This window comes from Citrus clementina, unplaced genomic scaffold (genome assembly GCF_000493195.1).
Source record: "Citrus clementina cultivar Clemenules unplaced genomic scaffold, Citrus_clementina_v1.0 scaffold_6, whole genome shotgun sequence".
NCBI classification, from domain to species: Eukaryota; Viridiplantae; Streptophyta; class Magnoliopsida; order Sapindales; family Rutaceae; genus Citrus; species Citrus x clementina.
Window position 1 is genome coordinate 9709531 of NW_006262139.1, and position 10513 is coordinate 9720043.

Here is a 10513-nt window from a genome sequence, read left to right on the forward strand (position 1 = left end):
TGTGTATTCCTCCCACTCCAGCGTTTATTTCCTCTAAATAGGAAGGGAGTGGGAATCCCACTCCGTGGACCCCATCCATTTTTTGAGTGGGGAGTGGGAGTGGGACTCCCATTGGAATTCCCACTCCCACCTCTTCCTTTTCTACCCTTTTTTTTTAATTTTAATTCAATTTAATATTTTATAATTAATAAAATAAAATAAATAATATTATATTTATTTGAATAATATTATTATATTTAACTAAATAATAATTTACATTGATTCTAAGTTAAAATTATTTTAAAATAATATTATTATATTAATAGAGAATTAATAAATATAATATTATTATATTTATTTTAAAAATAATAGTATTATATTTATTTAATAATAATAATAAATAGTTTATTCTAAGAAAATATTAATTTTGTACTAAATAATATTATATTATTATTTTATATAATAATAAATTTAATATAATTATATTAAATAAAATAAAATAAGGTTTCATTTTGTATTAAAATTAATAATTTATTGTTCATAATTAAGAATATTAATAATTATAATAAATTTACAAATATAATAAAATAAATATTATTCATTAAATATATTTTTAATTAGTTTTATAATTAAAAACTATAATTCTTTAAATAAGGATAAAATTATAATTTGAAACTATTTACTCCAAATCCAAGACAAAGTAAACACATAAATTAGATTTCGATCTCTAATCTATACTTCTATTCTAGTGTAAGTAAACAACCTACTTTCACTCTCACTCCACACTTTCAATCGTAAGATTTCCACTCCTCAAAATTTTTAATCCAATCCAAAAAATAAACGCTACCTTAGTGAATTAATTGTTTTGTTTTTACACAGACTGATAGAGAAACACCGTCTGTGCACGTTCAAGTCTCGTCACTCTCAGTCTCTCACTTGCTTTACTCTCCACTAACTTTCATCAATCTTTCAAACAAATGGGCAAGAAGAAGAAATTTATCGACAAGAAAAAAGCGGCTACTTTCCAATTACTTTGTTAGGCTACTGCTTTGAGATAGCAATTTAGAAGAGACGAATTGATGAGAATAATGAGAAGAAGTGGCCAGAGGGGAAAAGAGAGTTTTAGGAGCAATTCTTATTCTTTATTAAAGTAGCAACAGTTCCTTATATATAAGCCAAAGAGATCCTACGAAAATAATAATTCCTAATAACATAATAACTTAATAACTAAACCTTAACGGAAAAGGAAATAATGCAGATCTAAGACTAGGATTCTAACATCCCCTCCCCCTAAGAAGGCAGCTTGTCCGCAAGCTGGAAAGAAGGAAAACGGGCCGCAAACTCAGAACATTCCTCCCAAGTAGCCTCTTCCTTAGACTGACCTTGCCACTGAACAAGGAGCTTAGTAACAGGGCGATTGTTGCGTTTGAAAATTCCACGATCCAAAATGGCCAAGGGCTGCCATTCCCAAGCAACAACATAAGGAGAATCAGGAAGCTGTTGTGATGGTGTATGAACCCCAAGTTTCCTCTTTAGGCATGAAACATGAAAAACAGGATGAACCTTGCTTGTAGCTGGAAGATCCAATTTGTAAGCCACAGTGCCAATGCGAGAAGAAATCGTACCTTGAAAATCCGAGTTGGCTTTTTCCGCTGAAGTGATTTAGGCTCCTAGATCACGATCCGCCACCACCACTCCTGTTAGATCACGATCCGTCACCACCACGCTTGTTAGATCACGAACTGTCACCAATGATCTTCCAGGTTATGAGTGTTGAGTGTTAGAAAATGCATATTTATAAAGGAGAAAACCGTCATTTTACATTTCAAGTCTTACTAACAACCCTTACTTTTATGTATTTAACATTCTTATGATTTAATTACGTGTGTTTTATTTTAATTAAGTAATTTATGTATTTTAGGGGCATTATAGTCATTTCACAATAAAGGAGAGATCAGACGGCAAAACGGACATCACTTTTGAACTCAGGACGGTCGAAAACCTTAGGAGGAGCATAAAAGGAAAAATGGCACTATTCACATGTACGGTACTATTCACGTGTACGATACTGTATACGTTACTGTTCACGACACTGTTCACATAGACGGATGATGACGTGGCATTGACCGATGATGTGGCATTGACTGATGAGGTGTCACGATCCTGTTGGACTAAAATTCTTATGTACTGTTGATGGTGACGTGGCAGCATATCAGTGGACGAAAAATCTCGCGTACGGTGCATGCATCACACAGGATTATTTTCAACCAAACCGCGTTACTGTTCATCCGGGTCAAACCGTGTTACTGTTCATCCGCGTGGTCAAACCGTGGACTGTTGACTGATGACGTGGCGCAATCCTGAGCGTCCAAACTATTTTTAATCCGATGGCCATGATTTACTCCATGTATCTATAAAAAGGGGGCCTCCCCCCCCTAATTTGATATCTCTGAATCCATTTTTGGGATCCATTTTCTGTAATTCCCTCTCCATCTTGTATTTTCTTTATATTTTAATAAATTCTCATTTTGCCCCTAGTTCAACTATGAGTGGCTAATTTTCTTTCAAGCTTGGGTTGAAGGTGAAGTCTCAACATGTGTCATGGGCTTTATTTGGTAAATTTATTTTCTCTTCCCCTCTAGTTTTTGTGGATGTTTTGACTTCTCGTCGACAAATAATACTAATCTTGTCTAGTACCGCATTGGTTTCACCGGCCCTCTAGTACAAGGTTATTATTATTTGGCACGATAAGCCCTTAGCACCATATTGATTAGAGCGTGGTTCATGAGGTGTGGATTCCCCCCTCATGATTTAATTGGCATTAATACGGATTATTTAGCCCATGATGCATGTTGATACGGATCCGAATACCCAAGTACGTCAATTTAATAGATTTTCTCTTCAATTTATTCTCGCCATTTCAATTCCAATTTTAGAATTTATTCTTGTCATTTTAATTTAAGTTTTTGCATATTTCAAATCATTTCCACCATAAATCCAACCACCCATTTACAAAATTAATTCTATACACAATTAAAATCCACCTCCTCGTGGGATCGACACTCGTCACCATAGATCTATACTACAATAGATTCGTGCGCTTGCGAGTACATTAAAATTTGCACAACAAGTTTTTGGCGCCGTTGCCGGGGAGGTAAGTAATTTTAATTCATAGAATTAATTTTTGTGAACAATTTCTTTTAATTATTTTCTTGTAATTTTTTTTATTAAAAAAAAAAGAAAAAAAATTGAATCTGCATTTAAAGGTTAGTATTTTTTTTCTTTTTCTCTTCTGTAAAATTTTGTAATTTAATTTTCAATTTATTTTTCTGTGTAATTTTTTTTTGTTTATCTTATTAATTTATTTTTAGTTAATTTATTTCACATATTTGTTTTTGTGTATTTTTATAGTAAGGTTGTAATAGCGCAATAAGGTTAGTATCGTAATTTCTCCCTCTTCTTTATTTTTATTTGTTTTGTTCCCATCTTTATTTTCTTTTTATTTGTTTTGCATGCATGGTCGTAGGTCATTATTACCTAATCTTGAACCTATAGACCTTGAATTAGAAAAAACACTTCGCACACAAAAGCACATTAAAAATAAATTTGAAATGGATTTGCAACCACAAGAGAGGCCATTTAAGGACTACTTCAGTCCTTTAGCTAATTTGAGCACATCACGCATAAGATACCCTAATGTAGCTGCTAGGAGCTTTGAACTAAAACCTAGTGTGCTAAATTGTCTCCCCACATTTTATGGCCTAGAAAATGAGGATCCATATAATCATCTGAACGATTTTCATGCCATTTGTCAAACTTTTAAATATGAAAATTTTTCAGACGATGATGTTAAACTTAGACTATTCCCATTTTCTTTAAAGGATAGGGCTCGTTCATGGCTTAATACATTGCCTGCTAATAGCATTGCATCATGGGAACAAATGGTTACAAAATTTTTGAATAAATATTTCCCAGTACATAAAACCAATGCTATTCGCAGGGAAATCTCGGAGTTTACCCAGAGAGAGGACGAGCAATTTTTCGAAACATGGGAGCGATTCAATGGGCTACTCTTGAAGTGTCCACATCATGGGTACGAGAAATGGCACAAATGCCAATACTTTTTGGAGGGATTATTGCCGAATGTGCAAGAATGGCTAATGGCAACAAGTGGAGGAGAGCTAATGTCAAAAAGTGCATCAGAAATTTGGGAATTCTTCCAGCGACAAGCAGATAATTCCCAACAACGGAGTCGATCACTTAGGACTACTAGAAGAATTAAAGGAGTGAATGAGGTTCAAATTGGCGAATCAACTTCGGGAATCAAAGAAGTCAAGGAGATGGTTGAAGGTCTTGCTCGACAAATAGCATCGTTATCGACTGCTAAATCAACAGAACCACATGACCATGACTCATACTCAGATCAAGCCAATGCCATAGGTGTAATGAGAAAACCATCGAATTACAACCCATACTCCAACACATATAATCCTGGATGGAGAGACCACCCCAATTTTTCATGGTCTCAAGGATTCCAACAAAATGGACCAGCAGCTCCAGCTCCACCAATGCAACAAATTCCTCAAGCCTCTCAGCCCCCATTTAGACCATTCAATCAGAACCAGAACTACTCTCAACCCAGACCATGGGAGGATTCATTCCAGAATCTCAAGAATCTTACTCACTCTACGATTGAGCAACAGAACCGCACCATTGATGGACTACGAAATGAATTGAGAGCGGGCTTCAACTCACAAGCTCAATCAGTTTCAAGCCTCGAGAAGATGGTGGGACAACTCGCTTCTTCAGTTCAGACCTTGGCAATGACTGTTGAGAAAGGAAAATTTCCAAGTCAACCAGTGCCTAATCCTAAAGGAGTGCATGAAGCGAGTACCAGTTCACCACAGCAGCATGGAGAGGTCAAAGCAATAATGACCTTGCGAAAAGGAAAAGAAATCGACAACAAAGTGGAGATGCCGGTGACAAAGGAAAATCAAATTGTACCTGTAAACGTTGAGGACTCACCACCGGAGGAGAGAGAAGAAGCCAACCCACGAGAATACGTTCCCAAAGCTCCATTTCCTCAGAGGTTAGCGAAAGGAAAAAAGGGAAAATCTACAGGTGAGATTCTCGAAATCTTCAAACAGGTAAGTGTTAACATCCCTTTACTTGATGCTATAAAGCAAGTTCCATCTTATGCCAAGTTTCTTAAAGATTTGTGTACTAAAAAGAGAAACATGCATGTTCAAAAGAAGGCATTTTTAACAGAAAACGTTAGTTCTATACTCCAACATAAAATTCCTTTAAAATGCAAAGACCCAGGATCCCCCACTATCTCATGTAGTATAGGGAACCACACAATTGAGAATGCTTTGTTGGATTTAGGAGCTAGTGTAAATCTTTTGCCTTACTCTGTATTCGTGAAACTTGGACTGGGAGAATTACACCCAACTCCAGTGGTGTTACAACTTGCAGATTGGTCCACAAAAATACCTCGTGGTATTGTGGAGGACGTGCTTATCCAGGTAGACAAATTTTATTTTCCTGTTGACTTCATTGTAATTGACACTCAACCAATACAGGATTCAAGGAAGCACATCCCCATTATTCTAGGCCGACCTTTCTTGGCAACTGCGGATGCTCACATTCAATGTAGAACTGGAAATATGCAGTTGTCCTTCGGCAACATGACTATGGAGCTGAACATCTTCAACATTGCCAAACAACCTCACAGTGCAGATGATGGAATTGTTGATGTGGATTTAATCGAAGCATTAGTTGATAACACTTTTCTTTCAAACCTTAGTGATGATCCTTTACAAACATGTTTAACTCACTTTGGTTTTGATTTTGATATTGACAGATCGGTTGATGAGGTCAATGCCTTGCTTGACTCAGCACCATCTATGGACACTAATAAATGGAAGTCAAGAGTTGAACAACTAGCACCATCAGAGAAGAAACTCATCCCATCATCAGAATCACCACCGAAACTCGAGCTCAAACCATTACCCAACACATTGGAATATGCATTTTTGGGAGAAGAAAGTACTCTACCGGTAATCATCTCATCATCCCTCAATGACGAACAAAAAGGTAAGTTGTTGGATGTTTTAAAAGAGCACAAAGGAGCATTAGGATGGACCATAGCAGACATCAAAGGTATAAATCCAGTAGACTGCATGCATTACATTCACCTTGATGAAAATGCTAAAACTACTAGGGAGATGCAACGTCGGTTAAATCCTAACATGAAAGAAGTTGTTAGAACTGAAGTCCTTAAGCTATTAGATGCAGGTATCATTTATCCAATTTCTGATAGTTCATGGGTCAGTCCTGTACAAGTTGTCCCTAAAAAGTCAGGAGTCACAGTAGTTACCAATGCTGATAATGAATTGATACCCACTAGAGTAACTACAGGATGGCGTGTATGCATTGATTATAGAAAGTTGAATTCTGTCACACGTAAAGACCATTTTCCTTTACCATTTATTGATCAAATGCTTGATAGATTAACAGGCCATGAATTTTATTGCTTTCTAGATGGCTACTCAGGATATAATCAGATTCCCATAGCACCAAAAGATCAAGAGAAAACTACTTTCACTTGCCCTTTTGGCACATTTGCATATAGGAGAATGCCATTTGGATTATGTAATGCACCTGCTACATTTCAACGATGCATGCTAAGCATTTTTTCTGATATGGTTGAACGATTTCTTGAAGTCTTTATGGATGACTTTTCTGTCTTTGGTGATTCATTTGATCAATGTTTACATCATCTAACACTAGTTCTGCAGAGATGTATCGAGAAGAACTTGGTCTTAAATTGGGAGAAATGCCATTTTATGGTAAAACAAGGTATTGTTCTCGGTCACATCATTTCGAGTAAAGGTATTGAGGTTGACAAAGCCAAGGTGGATCTCATTTCTAATCTTCCTCCACCCAAAACAGTCAGAGAAGTAAGATCTTTCCTTGGGCATGCTGGTTTCTATAGACGTTTCATTAAAGATTTTAGCAAAGTTTCTAGACCCTTATGCAATTTACTTGCTAAGGATGTACCTTTTGTCTTTGATGATTCATGTCTTGTTGCGTTTGAAAAATTAAAGCATTTGTTGACATCATCACCCATCATTCAGCCCCCGAACTGGAAATTACCATTTGAGCTCATGTGTGATGCATCTGATTATGCAGTAGGAGCAGTATTAGGACAAAGAGTTGATCGAATTCCCCATGTTATTTACTATGCTAGTATGATATTGAATGATGCACAGTTGAACTATTCAACTACTGAAAAAGAAATGCTAGCAGTAGTGTTTGCATTGGAAAAATTTCGATCTTATCTCATTGGTTGTAAAATAATTGTGTTCACAGATCATGCTGCTCTTAAATATCTTCTCACAAAGAAAGATGCAAAAGCTAGACTAATTCGTTGGGTGTTACTTTTGCAGGAATTTGACTTGGAATTCAAAGATAAGAAAGGGTCAGAAAATGTTGTGGCGGACCATCTCTCTCGTCTTCACTTTGACACAATTACAGAGCCATTAATATTAAATGAGTCATTTCCAGATGAACAATTAATGAGTGTGGAAGTATTACCTTGGTATGCTGATATAGTTAATTATCTTGTTACAGGTAAACTTCCAGAGCATTGGACTAAGCAAGACAAGATCAAATTCTTTGCGGAAATAAAGAATTTCTTTTGGGATGACCCGTATTTGTTCAAGTATTGTGCAGACCAAATTGTTAGACGATGTGTCCCAGAAAATGAAATTCAGAATATCCTTTCATTCTGCCATGAACAAGCTTGTGGAGGCCATTTCAGTGCTAAGAAAACAGCGACTAAAGTTTTACAATGTGGTTTCTATTGGCCAACACTATTTCGAGACGCTTACACTTTTTGTTCTTCATGTGATAGGTGTCAACGAATGGGGAGCATTACACGAAGGAACATGATGCCACTAAATCCAATTTTAGTGGTTGAGATTTTTGACGTATGGGGTATCGACTTCATGGGACCCTTTCCCCCTTCTTTTGGCCATCAATACATATTGGTTGGTGTTGACTACGTCTCAAAATGGGTAGAAGCAATTCCATGTAGGACCAATGATCACAAGGTGGTGATAGGATTTTTGAAAAGCAACATTGTCTCGCGCTTTGGATTCCCTCGAGCAATAATCAGTGATGGTGGTGCCCACTTTTGTAACAAAGCATTCAAATCTCTTTTGACAAAGTATTCAATCACACACAAAGTGGCGACCCCGTATCATCCGCAAACCAGTGGCCAAGTTGAGATCTCCAATCGAGAAATAAAGCACATATTAGAAAAAACGGTGAGGCCGGACAGAAAAGATTGGTCATTAAGACTTGATAATGCCTTATGGGCATATAGAACGGCTTTCAAGACCCCGATTGGGATGTCACCCTACAGGCTAGTGTATGGAAAAGCTTGCCACCTACCTGTGGAACTCGAGCATCGTGCATATTGGGCCATCAAGAAATTCAATTTTGACATGCAGCAAGCTAGCTCAGAAAGAAGATTACAACTGGCAGAACTTGAAGAAATTCGCAATGATGCATACGAAAATGCCAAGATTTACAAGCAACGAATGAAAGTCTTCCATGACAAGCACGTTATGAGAAAATCGTTCACTCCAGGTCAGAAAGTGCTTTTATTCAATTCTCGCTTGCACCTATTCCCAGGTAAGTTACGCTCTCGTTGGTCTGGTCCCTTTATTGTTCATACTGTTTTTCCACATGGGGCAATTGAAATTAAGGACCCAAAGAACGGTGTCACGTTTAAAGTTAATGGTCAAAGATTAAAGCCATATCTAGAATACCAACCACGTGGAGACGACACCGAAATAAATTTGAGTGACCCACCAGATTTGAATTGATTTTTTTTTCTTTCTTTTCGTTGATTTGATTTTGTTTTCTTTCTTTATATTATTCTTTTGCTAATTGAAATTGTTTTTGCATAAGTGTGTTTATTTTACCATTAAGTTTTCTCTTATCATTGTTAATCATGAGTCTCATACTTAGGCCGTTCCTCCTGAACATTCTTAAACCACTTCAACGTGTCAAAACTCATCTCAAAAGGCAGATTCAATTTTGTAAAACACAACGCATTTGGGCTCTACAACCACCAGAGTTAGTAGCCTATGTTGAGGGTTTAGAAAGCCAACTCAGAGACATTGAGAAAAGTGTTTACGACATCCAGTTGGAGCTTGAGGTAAATTCAATAAGAGGACAATTTTAATTTTCTTTGTGTGTTTTAATTTGTTTTTCTGTTTGTGTGCTTTAGTTTGTTACCCCGGTGAAGTGGCGGATAACGGTACTCCGTGACAATCAAGTCGGTTACTTCAGTTTCCCATAATAACTGATATTCTGAGGCGAAGGTATGGACAGAAACGAGATTCTAACGAAGCTTCACAAGCGATTCCCTTCACTTCCTCAGAATGCCCTCCTTACAATCTATAAAGCCCGGTCCGAACGCATGCGATTACTCATGAGAAATAACATACCTGCTGACATCCGTTGGTTAATCGAGGCTAAAGTACGATCGGTAGGTGAGTTACCTCCAAAATTTATTGCATACATGCCTGGTTGTGGTAAAGGAAATTATGCAAGAAAACGACGAGCTCGAAGAATTTCTGTTGCTTGTCATAAGTGTGCCAGAATGAGTTGCAATAAAAACCCATGTTCTTTAGGAATGATGTCTGATAACAGGGAAGATAAGATTCAATTCATTAGGGATGGCTTGAATAAGGAGTCATTGGATGATATCCTTTTGTCTCTTGAAACGCACCCCAGTGGATATGTGCAAGGAGCGATTCTCCAGTTATGGCCATTATTCCAGAAAGAGCATGCACGATATAGTCTCGGGAATCTGACTATAAACGACCCTGTTTGCCTGTTTATAAGAAAACTGGATGGGAAGCCTATCCTCGACCCATAGAGGGCGTTCAAGCCGTTTCTGGACGTAAAACCAGAGGAAGATGTGAGCCACAGTCGCAACTACCTGTAAATATCCTTTTACTTTATTGTTATTTTATTTCACTATTGTCTTATTGTTTGCATTATTGTCTTTAATAATTTTATTACTGTTTGCTTTTTCCTTTTTACTGTTTTCTTTTTGACTTGCGAGCCACGTGCTTTACGCGTTATTTGACACTGACATATTACCTCATACACAACCATGACCCACTATCACCAAGACTCTTAAATGTGATTTCTTTTTTGTCAAGCACTCACAAATTGTTTTCGAGAAGTATCACAATGGCAGCTACTCCCAATAGACAATTCAAGAACATTTGTGTGCTTTCTGGATTTACCTATGGCAAACATAAAGAGTTCGTTGAGGCAGCCATAGATCTTGGTCGAAGCATAGCAGCGAGAAATTTACATTTGGTGTATGGAGGAGGTAACCGAGGGTTATCAAAAATGGTATCCGAAGCAGCTTTTATCAGAGGAAGTCAAGTGTTAGGCATCATCCCAAGAGTCCTAAAACCATTGGGCAGTTCGTCTGACTCAT

At 37.1% G+C, this 10513-nt stretch overlaps 1 non-coding gene across 1 annotated transcript; it reads right to left on the reverse strand.

The window, feature by feature from the left end:
- Positions 1-3971: 3971 nt before the first annotated feature.
- Positions 3972-4075, reverse strand: LOC112097510. Its single transcript, XR_002905042.1, has one exon. It is a non-coding gene; the product is annotated as a small nucleolar RNA R71 (small nucleolar RNA).
- Positions 4076-10513: the final 6438 nt, after the last annotated feature.